The 24,014-nt window shown below is 45.6% G+C and overlaps 4 non-coding genes across 4 annotated transcripts; all 4 read right to left on the minus strand.

Moving 5' to 3' along the window:
• Nucleotides 1–1,529: 1,529 nt before the first annotated feature.
• Nucleotides 1,530–1,601, minus strand: TRNAC-GCA (transfer RNA cysteine (anticodon GCA)). The gene has a single exon. It is a non-coding gene; the product is annotated as a tRNA-Cys (tRNA).
• A 7,804-nt stretch (nt 1,602–9,405) lies between these two features.
• TRNAC-GCA (transfer RNA cysteine (anticodon GCA)) lies at nt 9,406–9,477 on the minus strand. The gene has a single exon. It is a non-coding gene; the product is annotated as a tRNA-Cys (tRNA).
• Nucleotides 9,478–15,393: 5,916 nt separating this feature from the next.
• Nucleotides 15,394–15,465, minus strand: TRNAC-GCA (transfer RNA cysteine (anticodon GCA)). The gene has a single exon. It is a non-coding gene; the product is annotated as a tRNA-Cys (tRNA).
• A 4,534-nt stretch (nt 15,466–19,999) lies between these two features.
• On the minus strand, nt 20,000–20,071 carry TRNAC-GCA (transfer RNA cysteine (anticodon GCA)). The gene has a single exon. It is a non-coding gene; the product is annotated as a tRNA-Cys (tRNA).
• Nucleotides 20,072–24,014: the final 3,943 nt, after the last annotated feature.

Consider the following 24,014-nt stretch of genomic DNA (forward strand, 5'->3'; position numbering starts at 1 on the left):
CTATCTTAAATTGCTGATTACTCTATTTCAAACACAATCTAAAGGTACCTATTTTTTTCCTTCTTCTTCTTCCCTCACATTTTTTGCATTAGATGTCATAATTTGCACTTTTTGTGTATCCCTTGACTGATTTTGTGTGGAGTTGATTTTGCTTTTTTTGTTTTGTTTTAATTTCATACTTGTTTGGTAATTAGTTGGTTTACTACCTTTATTGTGGGTTTATTTTCACTGGTGAAAGCTAGTTAGCCTCAGGGTCATTTCCATCTACAGGAATCTATTTCATATCCTGTAGGGCTGGCTTAGTGGTGGAAGATTCCTTCAACTTTTGTTTATCTATAATTCACCATGATAACAGGGTGGAGGAGAAAAATATGATTATCTTAATAGATGCAAAAAGAAAGGTGGTTTCATAAAATTCCACATCAATCCATGATTTAAAATTTTTTTTATGTTTGAAATAGAAAAGAAAATCCTTAATTTGATAAAAACCATTTACAAAAAGTATAGCCACAACATGTACTTAATGGTGAAGAGTTCATGTGAATCATTTTCATTTGAAAATGAAATCATTTGAAATCAGAATGAGACAAGATATCTACTCTCAACACCTTTATTCAACACAGTATATTTGAGGTCCTAGCCAGTACAATAAGGTAAGAAAAAGAAAATATATATAAGGACTGGAAAGGAAGAAATAAAACTTATAAATTTCTCAGATGTTAATGAGTATTTAGCAAGACCACTGTCATATACCCTACATGTCCTTACCCCATTTGCTTGGCAAAACCATAACTTTTTAAATGATACACTAGACTTTTCTGAGTAAAAATTTTGAAGTCTAAAGTTAGTAAGTATTTTTATCCTCTTTCCAGATTACATGCATACATTTTAACTCTTATTACCCCATTCCTTATATATTATTGTTAACAGGTATTTTACATCTATCTTCCAAAAAAGCTTTATAAATTAGACATTAGTATTATGTTATATGGTCAACAATTTTTAGATTTACTTACATATCTTATGATTTCTTTGTTGAACATTCCTTCTTATATCTCAGACTTCCCATCTGGGATCATTTTTCTTTTCTCAAAAGTATATATGTAAAATTCTCTTTAATGAGGGTCTGTTGGTAGTAAACTCTCTCAGCTTTTTTCTGTTCTTGAAAAATAGTTTGACTTGGAGTAGAATTCAAAGCTGACTGTTATTTCCTCTCAACATATTGAATGTTTCATTGCTCTGTATTCTGGCTTCCTTTGCAACTGTGGAGAAGTCAGCCAGCAGTCCAACTATTATTCCTTTGTAGGAGGTCCCAGATTTCTCTCCGGCGACCTTCAAAAGACAAAGTCTTCACCCTTAGCCACAAGGTCAAGTACACATTGGAGAGCACAGGGACCAGGTGAGGGGAAAGTGAAAACCCAGAGGAGGGGACAAACACATCCCTGAGCAGAGCTTCCCTGCCCTGGGGTGACATTCAGCAAGAGGAAAGGAGATTGGAACCCTTTACCACCTTCAGCAACTAAAAGGCCAGGGGGCACCCAGATTTGCACTGGGGACCTCTTGATCTGCAGTCAAATGCTCTACCCCTGAGCTACACCCCCTGCTGTGCCAGTGAGCTCCAGTTAACATCCTTTCCTGTGCGGCCACACCCAGAGCTTCCACGCCAGATGCCCCTGCAGCGCGGGTTGGCTGAGCTGCCAGACCTGCTTTATTGGTAAATCATGTCCCTGTGTTAGAAGAAACAACAGGTTCCCCCCTCCCACTGCGCGGCAGCCTCTCTGCCTTCAGTGCCTGGATGAGGATCATAAACTGGGGAGCATGCCCTGGTAGCTGGAAGGATCTACAGTGATATTTATATTGTGGTTTTATGCTGAGCACCTGAAAAAGGGACTTAAAATACCCAATGGCCTGGCCAAGCCTGCAACACCTCAGAGATAGGACATGCATTGACTGGATACAGGCCAGAGGTCACCACACAAGGCCACACTCTGGGATGCAAGCTGATCCCTCTCTCATTGCCCCAAATCTCCATATATTCAACCCCTAAGTGCTGGGTGAGACGAGCCATCTGAAGGAATGATCGAAGAAATTATTGTTTCTAGGCTCCAAGCCCACCTTTCTGTGCTCTGCTCCGTGATGCTGGGACTCTGGAAACCACCTTCTCCTTTGCTAGGTGGCTTCCTGGTTGGTCCTGCCAACAGGGCCCTGAGAGGACGCCTGGCCTGCGACGGGAGCAGGCGGCCCTCGTTCCTTCCTGGCTGCTCGGTTCCCGTGGCATCACCGGGCAGCGCCCGTCCATCGCAGTAGCGAAGTGATCGCCGCCTGCTGTTTGGGGCTCACAGGGTCAGCTTCGTCACGACTCTTCAGGGACACCAGCGCCTTCTTAGAGATCTGAGTCCCGCGGTCCCCAGAGACGCTCCCCTGTGAGACTGACGAGGTTCACCCTCTTCGCTGGTTCCCGGTCTGGAGCGGTAGCTTCCATGCACTCCCTCCATGAGGCTTTAGGCCCCCCTTTGCCTTTCCAGTTCTTGAATTCCCGTTGTTAAGGGTTGAATGGCGTCTCCCCAAACGATGTGTTGAAGGCCTAGCCCCCAGTAGCTCAGAATGTGATCTTACTTGGATGAGTTCATCAAATATATAATGAGTTAAGATGAGGTGGCCCTTAATGCAGTACGACTGTCCTCATAAGAAGAGGGGAGAGGCCCGCAGAGAGAATACGGCCACGTGGGGCTGGAGGCCAAGACTGGAGTGGTGCATCCACAGGCCAGAGAATGCCAGAGACTGCCAACAAACACCAGGTGCCAGGAAGAGGCGAGGCAGGGCCTTCCCCGGGGACCTCCCGAGAGAGTGCCGCCCAGCCAACACCTCCGTTTCAGACTCTGGCCTCCAGGGCTGTGGGACAGACATTCCTGGACTTGGTTACAGCAGCTCTAGGAAACTGATACACTAGATAACAATTACTTATATTAATTTCTCTCTGTTCAACCCATGCAGTTTTTGTCTCTGGGCTGAACCCTGCACCATGCTGAAATTGGGACCACTGAGCCCCAGAAAACAGACCCTCAAGAGGGTGCTGGGGTTGGAGTTGGTCTTGTCCTTGCCCCTCATGGCTGTGCGGGGTGCCTGACTGGCCTGCGCTCTCTCATAGGCTCTGCCAACCTCCTGCCCTGGGGAGACTAGAGTCCGGTGCAGCCTCTACAGGCCTTAATTCAGCTCAAGATGGAAAAGAGGACCGTGAGAGGGGGCACCTGAACTTCAACCAGGGGCCTCTTGATATACAGTCAAATGCTCTGCCACCGAGCTACACCCCCTTCTCTTGGAACAGGGTGTAACTAATAAACTTCTTTACACTTCCACACATATGCACAGGCTGCTCCTTCTGACTTAGCAGTGCTGTTAGTCCTAGTCAACTGTAAATACACCCCTTATGCCATAACTGTCCTCCTTTCCCCAAAAGGCACATCACTTCTTGGCACAAGCTTGGAAGGCCCCTGACAATGCCATCTGAGACAGCAGAGTGTGTACTTGGCCTGGTGTGCAGGCGGGAGATGGAGCCCAGAGGTAGGCTCCTGCCTACTGGGCAACAGCTGGAGGGTTCATTGCCAGCTTCCCAGTTGAAGTCACCTTCAAATAACCTACAGTGCGGAGCCACCTTGCCCTCTCCCACCTCGCCTCCAAATTCCACATCTGTTTGAAGTACTTCAACTTCTGAAGTTTTGTTTTAGCTCTGTCTGGTGTATCACTGCTCACCTGTCCTTCAGGAGTATGCCAAGTGTGGAAATGCCATCCCCCTTCACCAACTCTTAACTAACTCTAAGTTAAACCTCAACTTACCCTAAGTTTTCAGAAGGGAGTGAAAAATGATGCTTTGTCTTGCCTTAATTTTCATTTCCCTGATTCCTAGCAAAGTTGAGCATCTTTTCATACATTTGCTGCTCACAAAAATAACCTTTACTGGGAATTGCTTATCCTTTCTGTCTGTGTCTATTTTCCTGTTGGCTTAACTATTTTTTTCTGATGGCTCTATAGGAATTCTTACTTTGAAAAATAATTTAAAACATTAAAATTGTGGTTAAAAAAACATAATATAAAATTTATCATCTTAGCCATTTTTAAGTGTACAGTTCAATAGTGCTAAGTATATTCACATTGTTGCATGCAAATTGTAACAGATTTCCACAACTTTTTCATCTCATTTGTATTCTGGTACAAATCCACTCTCCATCATGTGTGTGGCAAAAATTCAGAGTCTCCTGCTTAAGGAATTTTTTTTTAATAAAAAAATTTGGGGGGGCTATTATTAATGTACAATTACATGAGTAATATTATGGTTACTAGACTCTCCCTATTATCAAGTCCCCACCACATACCCCATTACAGGCACTGTCCTTCAGCGTAGTAAGATGCTATAGAGTCACTACTTGTCTTCTCGGTATATACTGCCTTCCCTGTATCCCCGCCCCCACCCCCGCTACATTATGTGTGCTAATCGTAATGCCCCCTTTTCCCCCTTATCCTTCCCTTCCCACCCATCCACCCCAGTCCCTTTCCCTTTGGTAACCGTTTGTCCATTCTTGGGTTCTGTGGGTCTGCTGCTGTTTTGTTCCCTCAGTTTTTCCTTTGTTCTTATACTCCACAGATGAGTGAGATCATTTGGTACTTGTCTTTCTCTGCCTGGCTTATTTCACTGAGCATAATACCCTCTAGCTCGATCCATGTTGTTGCAAATGGAAGGATTTGTTTCCTTCTTATGGCTGAATAATATTCCATTGTGTATATGTACCACATCTTCTTTATCCATTCATCTACTGATGGACACTAAGATTGCTTCCATTTTTTGGCTATTGTAAATAGTGCTGCGATAAACATAGGAGTGCATATGTCTTTTTGAAACTGGGCTGCTGCATTCTTAGGGTAAATTCCTAGGAGTGGGATTCCTGGGTCAAATGGTATTTCTATTTTTAGTTTTTTGAGGAACCTCCATACTGCTTTCCACAATGGTTGAACTAGTTTACATTCCCACCAGCAATGTAGGAGGCTTCCCCTTTCTCGGCATCCTTGCCAGCATTTGTTGTTGTTCATCTTTTGAATGGTGGCCATCCTAACTGGTGTGAGGTGATATCTCATTGTGGTTTTATTTGCATTTCTCTGATGATTAGCGATGTGGAGCATCTTTTCATGTGCTTGTTGGCCATGTGAATTTCTTCTTTGGAGAAGTGTCTGTTCAGCTCCTCTGCCCATTTTGTAATTGGCTTATTTGCTTTTTGTTTGTTGAGGTGCATGAGCTCTTTATTTAATTTGGATGTCAACCCCCTGCTTAAGGAATTTTTGTCATATAAAATTTAAAGTATGACATCATCAAATTTACCTTTTATAGTTTGTGATTTGGGGGCAGTGTTTAAGAAGTCCTTCCCTGGGTTTACGTATATGTTAACATTTATAGATAATAGACTGATCATTTGTGTCTTCCCTTTCCCAAATTCACATGTTGAAACCAATCCCTAATGTGATGGTATTTGGAGGTGAGGCCTTTGGGAGGTGATCAGATCATGAGGCCAGAGGCTTCATGAATGGGATTTGTGCCCTTATAAAAGAGGCCCCAGAGGGCTCTCTTGTCCCTTCTGCCACATGAGGACACAGCCAGAAGATGGCTATGAACCAGGAAATGGGTTTTCACCAGATGTCTAATGTGCCAACGCCTTGATCTTGGACTTCCCAACCTCCAGAACTGTGAAAAGCAAATTTCTATTGTTTATAAGCCACCCAGCCTATGGAATTCTGTTATAGCACTCCACACGGACTAAGACAATATTCTTTTGTATATTCTTCTCAAAGTTTGAGTTTGTATTTAGATTTTTGATCCATTTAGAATTTTTTAAAAATTGAGGTAGTGATCTTCCCTGATTCTTTTGTTAGGAGCCAATTTTGCCAGAACCATTTATTGTATAGTCCACTCTTTCCACATGGTAACACCATTTGTCATGCTTCCCCTTGAGCAACACTGTCCAATAGAAATAGAATGCAAGCCACAAATTAATTTTATAGTTTCTAGTAGCCACATTAAAAAAGAAAAAGAAATTGTTGAAAATAATTTTAATGATATATTTTATTTAATCCAAAACATCTAAAATACTGTCATGGCACCATGTAAAATTAATAATGAAATAGTTTGTGAAATAGTTTGCTTTCTTATTTTTGGTATTTATTAAAAAATCTGATGTGATTGCAAAGGACATTTCCATGTTTTCTGTCCATGCAGAACCCTTTGAACACCCTTGTTGTGTGTGGGAATTTCTTTCCTTACAAGCCCAGCACCCTTGAAAGAGGAGCTCGAAAACTGCTCTCCAGGCTACTTTGAGTTTCTGGAGTAGGTCCAGGTTTCAATGAGACGCACCTGTGTAATGCTGGGAGCAGGACGAGGACGGTACACGGAGAGCCCATTTCGCCTGTCGTTGTCCAGCTGTCAGGGCTTGTGTGTGTGGTCCGGCTGCGGCGCACGTGTTGGCTGCTGGTGGGAACAGACGCTGGCCCCCAGGGTGGGTGGTGTGAGCGGGTGGCGGTTGTTCCTTCGTCGGGCCAGGGCAGTTCTGCAGCTTGGCCTGGGGGCTTTGTCCTGGGAGCCGAGCCTGGAGACTCATTTTCCACCACTCCTGCCTAGTGAGAGGTATTTTTTTAATAAACCTTTATGGCTGAATCCAGCTGTGTTGCTGGCACCTAAGGACCGTGTGGACACAGCAGGCTAAATCCTGAAACGCCTGCTGCTCCACACTGAAGACTGCTGGGGGAATTTTCTCCAAGCCATGGTTTCACAGCTCTCTGTGCTGGAGGATCAGCCTTTATTTTTACTGCCTTAAACTCTGTCATGGCTCAATACTAGGACATCAGACTTTCAGATTTTGAGACTCCCCACGACACCATTGCTGGCTGGTGTCCGATGGTTGTAGAGCTTCTAAGCGTTGACAGAGAGCTCATGGACGGCCCCAGCTCAGAGACGGCTGGCGCTGTGAGTAGCACCAGGCTGAAGGACGTGGTGACCAGGAATTCCTCTGGAGCCTGGGGGTGACTCTAACACTCGGTTAGGTCCGTTACATGAGTCCTCTGTAGAACTGTCTTTTCCAACTGGCAGAATGATCATACTCCACCAGTTAGAGCTGCATTTAGCTGCTGTAGTAACGGACAAGTCGTGAGGGTGGCTATTGTGCTGAGGGCTGCAGCCTTATTCACTGCAGCCCTGCATTTCTAAGTAAAGGAAAGGAAGTTCCTGGGGGAATTCACAGTCAAGGAAGCAGCACAAATGCACACAGCCCCTAAGCTCACTTTATCCCGCAGAGAAGTGGGCTTGGCCCAGGCACAGCTGGGCACACCACTAAACGTGCCTCCGAACAAGGACCTCTCCCTGCACAGCTTTACGTTGTTATAGGGGAGCTGAGAAGGCCTGGGGAGCACCTGCTGGACTGTAACAAGGGGAGTTTCCTGCTCAAGGAAACAGCGGTGTTAGAAAACCCTCCTTTTAATGACTAACTCAGACCTACTGACACAGGCACTGGATAAATCGTTGATGGGGCCTTCAGAATCACCTGGATTTGTGCCTCCTCCAAGGTATAAACAAGCTCAAGGTCTATCTCTCATAGAGGGTGTATGGAGGTGAGCAAACTAGGGCTGTCATGGCCACCCCAGGGTGTCTTTAGGGAACCCATCTCTTTTTACCTCTCTGATCAGCCTTCCTTAAAATGTGGGTCCTATCCTCAAGGTTGACTCAGAGTCCAAGTTGGCATCTGGCCCTCCAGCCATCACATCTGTGCTCCAACTAGTAAGCAGGAGGAAAGGCCAATAAGGGAGTGTGTCATGTTTGTCCTTCTCTTAAGTTTTCCCAAAAGTCTTTTCCAATGACTGCTTTTGTCTCCCCTAGCCAGAGAGGGGAGTCTTTTAGCTGGGAACATAACTGCTCAGTATAAAATCAGGGTTCTATTACCAAGTGTCTTGCCTGTGGGCAAGTTCACTCTGATAGCCTTATCCCCGGTATCCATCTATAACAGTGGGGGTCCTGGGAAAACCGCTCAAGGTTGCCGTAAATCAGTGAGGCTTCCGCTCCTGTGTCTACCAGAGCCAGGACACATTGTACATTCACTGGGACCAATTACTTGACATTTCAACATGTAGCCTCTGGTCCTCTCTGCTGCCTCATAGCCCCAGAGCACTGGGAGGAGCTCTTTATATAGAGTCAATAGTAGCTCACTGCAAACATGTGTGCAAGCTTGTGCCTAGGAGCATTGCACATGTGCAGTGGAAAAGTATATCAGGGTCAGGTGAGGCTCCTGGCCATGGGAACATCCATTTTCCCTACACCAAGGAAGAGGGAAGAATGTGTATTGGATAGTTAATTGGTGAGTTCTGCCCCCTCCACACACACATATGTGTATGTAGCATGGTTTCTACTTTATTTTTGCAAAGGGACAAAATATGGCCAATATCTAGGGTCACTATAACTTGGTAGCCTAGGGTTGCATAACTCCAAAATACAATAAAATTGGTCAAGTTGTATAATACACACCTGTGTGACTATACGTGGCTGCTCTTGCAGGAGCCATCCTCTCTCCAATGTTCCATCTAGAAAGACCTACCATATGAATAACTGTTGTTTTTCAGAGATAATGAAATGTTTTACTGGGCTGATGAATTGGGAAGTTTTCACTTCTGTTTGATTACCAGGAAGCTCAGAGAAAAGTTTTATATTCAGCAGTAATAACTTCTCCTAAACTGGGATCTTGGGAATAATTATTTACCTCCTCTCCTACTAAACATTCAATCCTTGCCTTTTTTTTCCTTCCATTTTAAAAATTGTGGTAAAATACACATAGCGTAAAATGTATCCTTCTAACCATGTTTAAGTGTACAGTTCAGTGCTATTAAGTACACTCATAAGGTTCTGTAACCATCACCACCATCATCTCCAGAACTTTTTCATCTTCCCAGACTGAAGCTCTGTCCCCATTAATCAGTAACTCACCCTTCCCTCTGCCAGCAGGCCCTGGCCACCACCATTCTATTTTCTGTCTCTGATTTTGACTACCCCATGTAAGTCTGTCCCTGCCTTTTTATACTTGTTTGACTGGTTGGACTTTTATTGTGTCCTTTATTGCAAGGTGTCTCGGATGCCATTTTTTTGAAGCAAGCTTGGTATAAACAAATAAAATCAGGGTGGTAATTAGGCACACGGCAGACATCCTTACCCCTCCAGGAAGGAAGTATGGCTGAGGAGGTAAAAATGAAGCACGTAAGAAATACATTCCTCACAAGAGGAATGCTTCGGTCTTTACTTCTCGTTGGAGGTTGTGATTCCATAGAGCTGGGCCTAGCAGATAATGAAGAGCTAGGCTTCTACTGGAGTAAAAATGGTAGTGTTTTAGGGGGCACCTGGATTTGAACCAGGGACCTCTTGATCTGCAGTCAAATGCTCTACCCCTGAGCTATACCCCCAGCTGGTATTACCTTTCTACAAGGTCTCTATGACTGCAGGCTTCCCCAAAATGTGCCCTCATCCTATCAACCTGAGCCGCTTCCCTAGGCACCTACTTCCTCATTGCCAGAAGCTGCTCCCCTTCTTCAGTCTGGGCACCTATGCCCACCTAAACATCCCTCTCCCCAGAGCACTTCTCACACCCTCCCTACTGTAATACCCCCTCCCTAATAATAAACTATTATTATTATAACTACTGGGCACAGGAAGAATTCTACCCTTTCTCTTAATATCTAAGGTGCTTTATTTCTTCTTTCTTTTCTCTATCTCCCACTCTCTGTTTTGGTTTCCTTTCCCCGGGTGGACCAAGGCCTAGGACCTATCAGAGGCTCTCAGAGGCTTGACCTCAAAGCTGCCGCTCTTGGGGAAGAGGAGCGGGCAAGGACAAAGCAGATGTCAGCAGAGCTGGAGGGCTGGGACTGGGCGCTCTGCCTCATTGCTCTGGAGCTCAAAGACCCCTGCCTTCGAGTGGTACATTTCCTAATGTTGAGCCTTTCTTTTTGAGTCTTTCTTGGTTATGTTGTACTAAACTATTGGATAAGATTTTCTGCTACTGAGATAATTCCGAAGTGATATTGGCCTTCCCTGACAGAGGAGGATGGTTCTCCGCTCCAGGGAGTCTGAGTAGCTGCACCCAGGCGAGACCCTCCAAGCAAGCTCTCAAGGGCCATTGGAGGGGATCACAGACTGGCCAAGCCTCCGAGACTACAGACACTTCCAAATGAGGCATTTTATGTGGCAGGCTGCCTTTCTTTAAAAAAAAAAAAAGATTGTGAGCAAGTGGATGACTTTTCAAAGAACATGAACACACAGCTTTGCCTGCTTCTCGGATGATTTCCCCGGGACTGATCCCCAAAGTGGGCTCTCGGGCTCCAAGGACATGGCTCAGCCCCGTGGCTCACAGCAGCCATTCTCAGTAGCAGCTCAGCCCCCGGACTCCTCTGCAGCCCCCGTCACTTCCCTCCCATGTGGTCCTGCCTGGCACAGCCCTCCCCAGCCCTCCCCAGAGAGGCGCCCGCAAGTTCGGAGCTGGCACAGCCTCGGGGTGGTCAGCAAGGTGGGGCGCTTGGCTCCCAGCCTGGCAGCACCAGGCCCCTGAATTTGTAGAGGCCCCCAGATTCGACCTCCCTGCTCAGTGCTCAGTGAGGGGCGCGTCATAGGCCAGAACGCCCGGGGCGGCCCGGGAAACCGCTTGGCCTCAGAGGGCTGCTTAGCGGGGCTGCGAGCAGAGCAGGTGGAATCCGCTGCGCGTGAGGGTGTTTTCTCGGGCCACGGACAGTTTCTATGAATCACTCCACTTCCAAACATTGCGCCTCCTCTCAGGCCAGAAGGCCCACGTCCGCCGCACTGGGGACCCGCAGGCGCCCCCCACCCCCCGCATGCCTGCGGGGCCACGGGTCCTGCCTCGCGTCCGCGGAGCCCTCGCGCCGTGCCCTCCATCTCCTGTCTGCGCTGCAGTCCGAGCACATCCCAGTCCACAGACTGAGGGTAGCAGGTGTATAAGTTTGTTTCTGCTCAGCTCGGTCGCTATTTGCGGCCGCACCCTGCCGGGTGGCAGAAATTTAATGACTTCACCCCGGCTGCCCCGCAGTGTCCCGGGGCTGCACCCGCGCTCCGGGGGCCTCTCAGCATCAGCGCTGCGCGCGCGGGAGCCTCCGGTCCTCGCGTCGCCTTGACCACGTCGTTTGCGCGGGGACCGTCGATCTCAGGCTGGTCCCAGCGGCTCTGCTGGCTCCCTGGCACAGCGCGGACGCCCGGACCGCGCTCCCAAGTGCTCTCCCTCCCTGGGACGGCGTCGGCTGCTCGGGGGCCACTGTCTGCTCCCCGGATCCCCCAACACCAAGACTGTGGGAATTTGAAAGCTGAGCACTGACCATTTGCATTCTACGGAGACATGACATCTCCTTCCTGTGGTGTTAAAGGCACAGGACCTACCGGGCTGGATGGGGGAAGGGGGAAATAGCAGCCATAGGGCAGGAAACGTTGGGTACCATCTCCATCAGGACCTGCCTCACCTGAACTGTAGGAAGCCCCAGCTTCCTAAGTGGCCTCCCCACCTGCCCTCCACGACCCCATCACTCTCCTGGCTTCCAAGACACTCTTCCAGGAGCCTTACCACCTCGGCACTGACTGCATTCCAGGAATCATCCCCTTTGGTCTCCGCATCAGCCCTCTCAGACAGGTGTGATTACTAGCCCCGATTTACAGAGGAAGAAACTGATCCTGACAGAAATCCAGCAACCCAGTCTAACTCCAGAACTAAAACCTGTGACCACATTGCAAGAATTCTTTCTAACACACAGATTAAACCGGGTCTCTGTCTGCATGGCAGTGCTAGGTAAAACATGGGCCAATTCCTTACTGTCTGATTACCCTTCTAAAATATCCAGGAGATAGCAGCTCGTCACCCAGGGCTTTAGGCTGTTAGATTCTGATACAGTTCATCAGGGCCTAGCTCACGCTTGCTGGTGTACCAGTCTAAAGAAGTCACTCGGAGCGCCGCTTCTGGTCCCCTTCTGCTGATGGCCAATCCCCCCCAAGCATGCTTATCCTAGTTTCAGTTTTATGGGATTTCAGTATTATCATCCCAAATATAAATAAAAGTGGGAGGGCCCTAGGAAAAGCTGGAGGTAAGGGTAAGCACTTCCACCTAATCTTGGGGCAAGATGAGCCATTAAGCCAATCGCTGAGGCCAGAGCCCCGCCGGCCTAACAGAAGAACAGCTCGTGTTCACCCACGTGTCCATACACGTGTCTCCCGGCCCTGCGGTGTTAGTGATGCTGCTGACGAGCCGGAATCCGTAGTGATGGGTTCCGAGTGTGCTTCTTTGTTTCTCTCTGCCTTTCAGCAAAGTGCCTTTTGGAAACGTCAGCCCATCTCCATGGTGCTAAGAGGACTTAGGAAAGAAAGGATTGCCCTCACATGGCAATACTCAGTTTCTTAATGTAAGAACAAAGCAAGCCAGAAAATGAAGAGTGTTTTTTAATTGAGGAGCATATTTTCTTTCTGTTGTATTTAAAAATATTTATCTGTAGGAGAGGCATTTTTTAACTTTTTTAAGGAGAAATCTCAAAATACACAAAACTAGTGGTATCCATCATCCATTGTATTGGTCATGGTTCTCCAGAGAAAAAGAACCAATTATATAAATAAATAAACACATCTATACACACACACATATAGATGTCATTTTATATAACTGATTATATATATAAAATGTTATATATATTATAATATATAAATTATAAGCAATCAGTTCATGTGCCTGTGGAGGCTGAGATGTCCCACGATCTGCCAGCTGCAAGCCACATCCCAGGGAAGTGGTGGCGTGGTTCCAGTGAGAGCCCGAGGGCCCGACTACCCGAGAGCGGCCGGTGTGAGCTCTGTGGGAGGCAGAAGCCCAGTGTCCGGCTCAGCCAGGGGCGTGTGCTCTCCCTTCCTCTGTCCTGTGGTCCTGTGTAGGCCATAGAATTGGAAGGTACCCATCAACACTTGAGGGGGCATTGTGCGTTCCTCAGATATTACCGATTCAACCGCTAATCTTATCTGGAAATACCCTCACAAACACACCCAAAACTAATGTTTAACCAAATGTCTGTGTGCCCTATGACCCAGGCAGATTGGCACATAAAATTAACCATTGTATCTAGCTTTAACAATTTTCAACGTGGCCATGCTTACAACATCCAGAGGCTTGATTGGATTCAGGTCAGGTGTTTGGCAAGAGGATGTGACTGAAAGTACTGTGCTCTTCCTCTGGGTGAGAGTGTTCCTCCCGTCGGCTCGCTTCTCTTTTTGTGAAATTAAGACAAGCTGGTGTGTTGAGTTTCGTCACCCTCACGATCAGTCCCCCACCAAACACTCATCTCATAGTTCAGCAGGCATCGGTGGTACTTGCTTACACCCAGGACATCATTAGGTGTTTCACATGGTTTTATTCTAATTCTCTATTAGCTCAAATTATTTTATATGGAGACTTTCCTTTATCAATTATTTGGTTCTGTTGGATTAAAGTTGATACAGAAGGTGTGGAACAAATGCTTACTTCTTCACTTTCATTTATGAGTTTTCAGGATGACTAGTTGATGTCATAGCGACCTCCAAATACAGTGGGGGCCTTTAAAAATATATCATAATGAATTAATAGATTTTTTAAAATGCATGTTTTCTGTGTGTCCATCAGTTGCACTCATTATTCTTTTTGATTCTCAGATTGTCTGACTTTTGGCTAGTGGGAGCCTGTCCAGTTTGGCTTCTATGTCCATTTAACATGACTCTGGTAGTGTTTGAGTGTTTCCTTGTTTTCCATATGACATGAGTGTGTATGGGGGGGAGAGGGCATGTGTGCATTTGCACAAGGAAAATGAAGTTGCCAGGCTAGGTGGACTGCCTTTTAAGTAGGCATCACACCCAGTCACAAGGTTGCCTGGCACCTCTCTGCAGGGTGCAGGGAGGTGGGCGTTGATGGAGCAGTGCTGGCTATAGCCTCCCAGGATGGGAAGGGTAGGTCCAGGCTGTGGAGGAGGCTGCCTCCCAGCAGAGCACCGAGTCTTGGCGAGGACTCCTGCAGAACCACAAGTGCCAGGGCTCGGACCCTGGGACTGGGGCCCCACAGGAGCCGCTTGCCTGGGAACGGCCTGAGCAGAGCTGGGAGGAGTGGCGTCTGCCGCAGACTGCCCGCACGCGAGGTTCTGGCAAAACGCAGCAGAGCAGGGGAGGGCATCCCAGCAGACCCATGTGGGACCCCCACCAGCCTTGGTGGGCAAGACCTCATTTAATTATTCTTAAATTTCAAATTGTATTTTTAAAAGATAAATGCTGAGCTCCCAGAATTCACATGATACAGTGCTCAAAAGGTACAAAACAGGGTGCAGCTGGAAGCAACTGTCCTTTAGTGGGTGATAGGAAGAATCGACTGTGGGGCAGCCAGACAGTGGAATCTTATTTGGCTGAAAAGAAATGAGCTATTAAGCCATGAAAAGACATGGAGGAACCCTAAATGCATGTTGCTAAGTGAGAAAAGCCAATCTGACAAGCCCACAAATGTATAACATGCTGGAAAAGGCAACTAAATGACATTCTAGAAAAGGCAACACTGTGGAGACATAAGGAGACCAGTGGCTGTTAGGAGCTGGTGGGGGGTGGTGAACAGGTGAGTGCAGAGGATTTTAGGATGGTGACAATACTCTGTATGATGCTGTAATGACAGGCACATGTCATTGTGCATTTGTCCAAACCACAGAATGTGCAGAACTAAGACTGAGCACTCATGTGGACTATGGACTTGGGGTGACAATGGCATGTTATTGGGGGATCCTAGACTGTAACACATGTGCTACTCTGGTGGGGGATGTTGATGAGAGGGGCCGTGTGCATGTGGGGGCAACGGGTATATGGGAAACCTGCACCTTCCTCTCAATTTTGCTGTGAACCTACAACTAAAAAAAAAAATTCTTGTGAGCAATAAATACATTTAAAGGATAAAATGGAGGAATTGGGGGGCAGACGTATGCTGTGAAAGTCTTCCTTCCACTTATCTAACAAGCCTTCTTGTTCAGGCCCTGGAGAAGCCCACATTAGCAGTGCCCTAGGCGTTCTTCCTGTGTCTGTACATGCGAGCAACTAACGCACAGGTGCACGTGGGCTTTTTTATAAGCATAGCAGCCTATTCATGTACTGCACTGGCTTGCTTCATCCAGTTTAATGTAGGTGAGTGTGAGGAAGCCTGAATGGGCTTAACAGCCATTTCTCGCTGTGGAGAAGAGGGTCCGTGGCAACAGACAAGGGAGGGCAACTCTCTCCCATACTGCTTATGAGGAGAGGACATAGGGCCTGGCTGGTCTATAGCAGGAGAGAGGGAAAATTGGGATAATTATAGGGGGCACCCGGATTTGAACCGGGGACCTCTTGATCTGCAGTCAAATGCTCTGCCCCTGAGCTATACCCCCTCCTTGCAAAGTAAGAGCCCTCCATAGGACTTTTCAGTTGGGTAGCCACACCAAGACACCTGTGATAGCTAGGGAATCGTGTGTATTGAGCACTTATAATGTGCTAAACTGTTTGAAGAGTTTTCTATGTATAATTTTAAAAATCATCGTGGGAGTACTGTCACCACCACCATCCTCATCGTGCATGGCAATAACACAGGAAACTAAGCAACTTGCCCCATATCATGGCTCAGCTGCTCTTTGAGGATGGGTCTGCAGGGCCTGGTTGCCATGAAGTGTCCTCCCTGCACTGCGACAACCAGCAGGCTCTCTCCTCCTGCCTGCCTGGTGTGCTGTCTTTTTATGATGGGGTTGCCCAGAGAAGCAGAAGGGACTAAGACAGTGCCTTGAGAGGCCCCAATAGAGGCTTCTGGAAGTCAGAGTGCTTGAACTCAGATTTTCTAAATTTCTGAATTAATTAGCTTTTGTACGAGGAATGCTGTCACATGGCACAGAATTGAAAAAGTACAAAATAGCATACAGAGAAAAATGAAGACTCCGTTCCATCCCTGTCACCCAGCCACCACGTAAACTGTGCACTGGTTTCTTATTGTGTGTACACTTTCAAAAGGGAAAATTTTCCTTTAGAGCCCCAGGGTTAATTTAATTTTAATTGATTAGAGTGCTCATGTCTGTATACAAATATGTACACAAAACTAGATATAAATGCCTTGTAATTACAATTTGATACACTATTAAGACAAAACAATTTTGGAAATCAACACAAACAAATTCAGTAACATTCAAAGTAATAGCAAGTCAGATGAGATTGTTTTGCTAAAACAGGCTCTTTGTAATGGGCTAGCAAAGCTGTCCAGGCCTGAAGACCAGCTGGCCCCAACTCTTCCCTGAAACCGCCTCGCCCAGCACACCCAGGATGGCAGGTCACGGCTTAGATGGCTCTTGGAGGCTGAAGTCCGCTTATTCTTCTTTCATCATAGGTATTCTAGTGCGGTGTGGTGACAAATTAATCATAAACACAGGTGCCCTCCAAGACTGGGTGCCTGGATTACCAGATGGCCATCCAAACAAGTCAGAGTAGGCCTGTATCTAAAAGGGTAAGATTGTTATTGAAATACAAATAGAGGCCTTTAAAGATTCTTGGGTGAACTGAAGAACCACTGACAAACACCCATGTAGCTGTCCCCTCGTGCCACCCACCTGCAAAGAGCCTCAGGGGCCTCCTGTGCACATCCACACTGCTGAACAAGAGTTGGGACCAGGACTCATAAGTTTCAATTTCTCTCCAGAACCTATACCTCAGGCCTCACAGTGGACTGCCCTCTCTCCCCATTCTCCTCCTCCTCGTCCAACCTCTTGACCAGCCAGGCTGATGAGCCTTTCTGAGTAAAACATCCATCCTGAAGAGTATTAGTTGGTAAATTGGTGATAACCGAGTCCAGGCATTACCAAGTCTTTATAAGGAGGGACACATAAGTCTGCCATTGGGGGCAGTCCTGCTTTGGCATCTGTTGTCCGGACATTCAATTCATCAAATCAAAGTGAAGCTTCTGGAAGTTCATTTTGTCAAATGTGAAACACCTGACATCATTGTGAATTTTGTTATAAATTCAGTTTAAAAATTCAACATTGTAGATGGAACTCTTCGTTTTTGCAGTAAAATAATACAAGAACGCAATTTTTAAGGCATGGCATTGTGATACAGTGTTCTTAGCAAGGAAGTCTTCAGTAAGTTCTAAGAAAGCTAAATGTCCTTGGAACTGGTTGTGACGCAGACACAACTAGCCAGCGCATCCGAACAGACTGTGATAGTCTACCTATTAATACAGAAGCTGGATTTGTATTTTTCATTGTGATACATATGCAAATAAACTACTTTTGTGCCAGAGCTGATTTAATACAAGAAAAGATTTCATTATGGCAGTTTGTGGGAGAAAGTACAAATAGCTAATAAAAGAACTATTTGTAGATCTACAATATAATCAGTTTCTTAAAACATATTGCTCTCTAATACCACAAAGATGTTACAATTGTTTGAGCCTTTGAAGATCTTCATAAATTAACCTAAGTGTACTACAATGGTATTGATATTAAAGTTTTTTTCGTAAAAAAAAAAGACACCAAATTGTTGTTGCATTTTGCACAAATCTATTGGAAATATTTAATCAAAATTTTCAACAAAGCTTCAGCTTTTGACACTTAGGGAGTTGCAGTAAATGAAAAATTTGTGAACAGGAAGACACTGATATGTATTCTTGCAAAAGAAAGAGAAAAACTGAATAAAACAGAGTTCAAATGGTGTATAAGATTTAATTTTGAAATTCTAAAATCACACTTGCAATATCGTAAAAGATCTTTGGCTGGAGCTTGTTTAAGCTGTATAAATTTACATCCTGTACTTGAAAGGAATGAAACTTTAAAAGTTTTTTGTTTTGCAGCATCTAAATTTGGTGCAATGGTCAAAAGAATCATACTCATTTGAGGGGCTTTGTCTTATAAATATTTTTGTGGAGATATTTGTCTTATAAATATTGTGTGGAAGAAATGTACTTTGAATAGTAGCAAAAAGACAATACCCATGAAAACTTTGTGACTAAAATATTTGCATGTTGCAATACGAAAAGAAAGAACTGGGACTACTTTTCAGTTAGCATACTTGGCTTTGAGACCACCAGTTACCTCAGCACCTGTATCAAAAGTATTTTCAGTAAACACACTGTGGTCTGCAGAGGAAAGTCAGTTGAAGCTGGCTGTCTCCGGGCCTGGAAATCCGTGGGCTTCGCACACCTTCCCAGAGCTGTCTGCTTCCCGGGTCTTGTCCTGCCCTGCGAGACCTCTTTGCTCCTAACTAACACCTCTCGTACTGGTGAGGAAGGTGGGATGATGGCAGCGCTGGAACCAGAACCGACGTCTGACTCCTCCAGGGGCTCTTTCCCTCCACCCCACATTAGGGAGCAAGAGGAACCTCCCTGTACCCTGACCAGTCTACCCACAGCCACCCATCCCCGCCAAAGTGCGGCAAGCCAGGGCGCTTCCCAGGTCCGGGGCTGGTGCCCACCATGCACAGGTGGCCGGCGGGACTGACAGGTGCCTTAAGAGGAAACTGCACCCCAGACTTCAAAGACTTAGCTGAAGAATCCCCACAAATGTGAAGTATCTCATTTATACATTTTTATATTGATTACGTGTTGAAATGATAATGTTTTGGATATATTGAGTTAAAAAAATTAATTAGTTCTACTGATTTCTTATTACTTTATTTTTATTAAAAAATTTTTATTAAGGTATCATTGATATACACTCTTATGAAGGTTTCACAAGAAAAACAATGTGGTTATTACATTCACCCTTATTATCGAGTTCCCCCCCACATACCCCATTGCAGTCACTGTCCATCGGTGTAGTAAGATGCCACAGAGTCCCTGTTTGTCTTCTCTGAGCTACACTGTCTTCCCCGTGACCCCACACCCACCAACCAATCATGATACCCACAATCCCCTTCTCCCTCCCTCCCCACCCGCCCTCCCCCACCCCCTTTTGGTAACCACTAGGCCCTTCGTGGAGTCTGAGTCTGCTGCTATTTTGTTCCTGCAGTTTTTTCTTTGTTCTTTTACTCCAGAGATGAGGGAAATCATTTGGTACTTGTCTTTCTCCGCCTGGCTTATTTCACTGAGCATAATATCCTCCAGCTCCATCCATGTTGTTGCAAATGGTAGGATTTGTTTCTTTCTTATGGCTGAATAGTATTCCGTTGTGTATATGTACCACCTCTTTATCTATTCATCTACTAATGGACACTTTATTACTTTATTTTTATTAAAAATTTCTCCCAGTTTTATTGGGATATAATTGACATATGACAGTGTATTAGTTCAAAGTGTACAACATAATGATTTGATATTTGTATTTGTTGAGAAACGATCACCACAGTCTTGTTTACATCCATGACCACACATAGTTAAAAATCTTTCACTTGTGCTGAGAACTTTCAAGATCGACTCTCTTAGCAACTTTCAATTATACAATCGGGTATTGTTGGCTGTAGTCACCAAGCTGTACCGTGCACCCCAGGACTTGTAACTGGAAGTGTGTAGACACCGTACAACCCATCCCCCACCCCCTTTTTACTTTAAATATTTTATGTGCTTACTAGCAAATGTCAACTTAGATCTGTAGCTTGCATTCTGTTTCTGGGGAGAGCTCCGGTGGAGACCTTGGCCTTGGCAAGGCTGACCTAGCTGGTGGGCATTGCCCATGACCCCAGGGCCTGCAGTCCCTCGGCTGGGGCACCAGATTTCAACGGGCAGAAGAGCCTTCGTGTTTGCCTCCGGCTCTGACACGTGGGATCCTGCTCTCCGCGTTGTGGGCAGAGGTACAAAGGGCAGTGGCGTATGTCGCCGGTCCTCTTCGCAGCCACCCTCACGCGGCTGTACTGCGATGGGCACGCGATCTGAGCTTCCTCTTCAGCCAAGACGGGGCAGGCACGGAAACGCCAAGGCCGGCTTCTCCGGCAACTGCAAAACGGACTGTCGGCAGGGGGTACCCGGATTTGAACCAGGGACTTCTTGATCTGCAGTCAAATGCTCTACCCCTGAGCTACGCCCCCAACCTCCCCAGTGCTTCCTCATTCAAACCTTCATAGTCGCAAAACCACCGCAGCCTCTGCGCCACCAATTCGGGGGGCCACCATCACTCCGACTGGCCTTTCTGCTCAGAACTCCCGCCCGCCCCCTCCCCCAGGTCTGGTGGGTCCACCGATCCGGTCACGGCCTTCCGCCCAGAGCCGGAGCGGCCGAGGCAGCGGACGCCCAGGGCCCCTCTCGTCGCCCAGGCCCGGCCACCGGCAGCTCTTTGTCCTCGCCAAGCCCCGGGTCTGGGAGCCCGGCCCACGTCATTTATCCTCGGCCTGTCATCTTTACCTGCCCTTTACCGTCCTTTTCTCTTTTGGCCCTCCTTTTATGTGCCACCTGTCCCCCTCTTGTCACTGTTCTCTGAAGTCCCCACCTGCTCCCCTCTAACCACCACCACCTCCTTTGTCTCTCACCTACACAAAGTATTCTCTTTTTTCAAGCCAAATCCTTACCTGAGACGGAAAGGGAAGGGCAGACCATTTATTTCAAAAACTAAAATAAGTGACAGAAGCTTAGAAAACTATGAAAATAACAGGAGCAACGTTGGAAGACATGACCCGGTAAATATTAGAAAGTCTGCTAAAACACAAGACTGAGAACAGTGCCGGGTCAGAACACCTCAAGTCCAGACCTGGGAATCATCATCGTGTACATGATGTATATATGAGGTGCACAGAATAGTGTACATTGTTATATACAAGTGTAATACAAGATAACCACAAATGTATACCAGGAAGTCATGTTCACAGCAACACTGAATACAGGGGCTGTGATCGCTAACCCCATTTTACAGATGAGGAAGCTGAGGTGCTCGGATATTACCTACATTGTCCAAGGAGAAATGACCAGTAAGCGGGGCTGCCACCTCAAGCAGTCTGGCGGGAGAGCGCACACACTTAACCCCAGTGTTTCACTGTCTGACAGTCACAGCACTCATAAACCCATCGGAGAAAGGAAAGGTTATTCACATAAATTATACCGAGAGAATTTAGTTGTCCATTTGGGAAAAATAACGCAGCAACTCAATTTCTTTTTGTATATAAAAATAAAGTCCAAGTTGATTAAAGCATTATGTGTAAATACCAAACAAATAAAAGCATAGGAGAATATAAATGAATATCTAACTGATTTTTGAACAGCAAGGAAGGCATTTCAATGGAAGAAATCCCAACAGAAAATACCAACAGATTTGGCTACCTAAGCATTAAGAGCTTAGGTATATGAACAAAATCGAAAGGTTAAAAGCCAGTTTGGAAAATATTTCTATCACCTATGACAGACAAAATATTTCCTTAATATGTGAAGAGCCCACATATAACAACAAAGGCCATCAAGGATGTGTTCAATCTCAGCAAATCAGAACAAATAAACCAAAGAAATACAAATTAAAACAACATTAGAACATTTTCACGTATCAAGTCAGAAAAAACTAAAATAATAATTGTCATGTTAGTACTGTAAATTAGGACTGTAAATTGGTACAATCATTCTTGAGGGTGAAGGGCAATATAAAACAAGAGATTAGTTATAACACTTTTCTTTGACCTTGTAGTAATTCTATTTCAATGAATCCAACCTTAGAAAAAGCCTGCAATATGAACAAATGTTGGCTCAAAGATATGTAAGTGCTCTTCAGGGTTATTTAAAATATTTAAACAAATAGAAACTCACATGCCTAGTATTAGAGTGGTAGTGTTAGAGCAAAGAATGGTAGCTCCCTGTGAGCAAAAGCTATGTAACCATTTAAAATGTTTAATATAATTAACAAGAAAATGTGCATTACATGTTAAGTTATGGTTCTCAGTTCTGACTATGTATTAGAATGACGCAGAGAGGTTTGAAAACGCTAATGCAGGGAGGGGGTGGGGACCGGTCCGTTGAAGCAAAATATCTAGAGTCACAAGGACATTGATATTTTTTTAAATTAGGGGATTCTAGTGTGCAGCCATGGTTGGAAATCACTGTCTTAAACAACAGAGAGCATTACCTCAAATATAAAATAAACAGAAACAAAACAGCTGAAAGGAAATATTTTGAAATCCTAACAGCTCTTATCTCCATGGTGAAATTTTAGTGATTATTTCTTCAAGTTTTCTGTATTTTCAGTAATGTATTATTTTCATAAACTACTTAGAAATTTTTAAAAAAAGGACCAGGAAAAAGCACCTCTGAATTCAAATGGGGTTCTTTTGAGAGCCGCACCCAACAAAAAAACAGTCCTCTCTGGTGGGTCTCCTTCCCCTCCCAGCCACGCCCGGGACTCCACGCGCTGTCCAGCCCTTCCGTCCATGGCCTTCCGGGAAGCAGACCTCCCTGCAGGGCAGCCCAGCTTGCTGGCATCACAGCTCCTCTCCGCATGCACTTAAACATCGTGTCAGCTCCCTGGCATAAAGGAGAGGACTAAAAAATAAATAGGGGGAATCATAGGTGCCTTTTAAACTTTCTTCTTTATCCTCTAAATTTTCTGCAATAAAATGTATTATTTCAAAATCAGAAAAGGCAATAAATATTACAAATTTAAGCTTATTCCTATCTACTAATTGCAAGCAATACCATTTCCTACTGACATGATTAATAAATAATTGCTTTAAGACAAAAGGAATCAATGGAATACTTATTGGGGAAATATGTATTATAACTTACATGTAAACTCACTTAAGCTTTTATAGGAGAAACTATTTCCATTTTGTAGACAAGGACACAGCCTCAGAAAGTTTCCAAGAAATTCTATTTCAGGACCTCTAGGTCCAAGTTCAGGGCTGTTTCCACAATTCCACACTTCTTCTGTCCTTTTGTGGTAAAGGTTGGGTAACTAGAAGAACATAAGGGTTGAATCATTGAGGATCTATAGGATTTACTGTCTCATTTCCTCCATATTAGGATGTGTGTCAATCTAAGATATGAATAAGGGCTCAAGGCTCAGTTTTGTGAAGTATTTACTATGTTGGGGACAGTGCAAGTCCATCTTCCCATTCAATCCTCCCAAGAGTCCTCTGAAGTAGGTACAATTATTATCTCCTATGAAGTAGCTAAGATTATCCCCTTTTTGTAGATGAAGAAACAGACTAGAGAGGCTGAGTAACCTTCATTCAGTCCTTCAACAAACAGTGAAAGCATCCACTGCCTTCCAGATTCTAGTCAAGCACTGAGGGCTCAGCAGTAATCAAGGCAAACAAACAAGGGCCCTGACCACATGGAGCTTATATTCCCAGAGGGGCAGGGTGACCAACATGAAAACAAATAAATGAACAAGATCATTGCAGATAATGAAAACACTGGAGAGAAATAAAGCAAGGTGATGTGATGGACGATGACGGGGTAAAATGGGGTGGTAAGGAAAGGGATCATTTGAGCTGAAGTCTGACTGATAAGAAGCCAGTGTGCAAAAATTTGAATGCAGAGCCTTCTAGGCTGTAGATAGAGTGACTGCCAAGGTCCTAAGGTGGGAACTATCTTGGCAGGGTCAAGGAGCCAGAACAACGCCAGTATGGCTGCGGCAAAGGGACAGAGAAGGACAGGGATTCAGGCAGAGGTCAGGGAGGCGGGGCTGGGTCAGATTATACAGGGCCTTGTAAATCACGGTCAGAGGCGCGTTTTTTTCATGTGCCACCTAGGGAAGGGTGGGGCCAGGACTGAATGAAGATCTGTCTCCTCCCACGTACAGGGGCCACCGCCTCTGAGACCTTCCTGATGGGCTCTCTGCGGTGGACTCCACATACTATCTCCGTCTCTGGCCTGTCTATTGAGCCAGGCTTCTGGTGTCAGTCTGTAAGTCCCTTTTGGCCATGCATTTAAGTTGTTAGTGTTCATCTGGTCAGCCTGGTTCCTGCCTCGGTGGAGGCCCTCATGAGAGTGACACACAGTCACTTGTACTTCAGTTATAAATTGTGATGGGTGCTGTGAGCCCATAAAACAGGG

The sequence above is a fragment of the Manis pentadactyla genome, chromosome 7 (assembly GCF_030020395.1).
Source record: "Manis pentadactyla isolate mManPen7 chromosome 7, mManPen7.hap1, whole genome shotgun sequence".
Lineage (NCBI taxonomy): Eukaryota > Metazoa > Chordata > Mammalia > Pholidota > Manidae > Manis > Manis pentadactyla.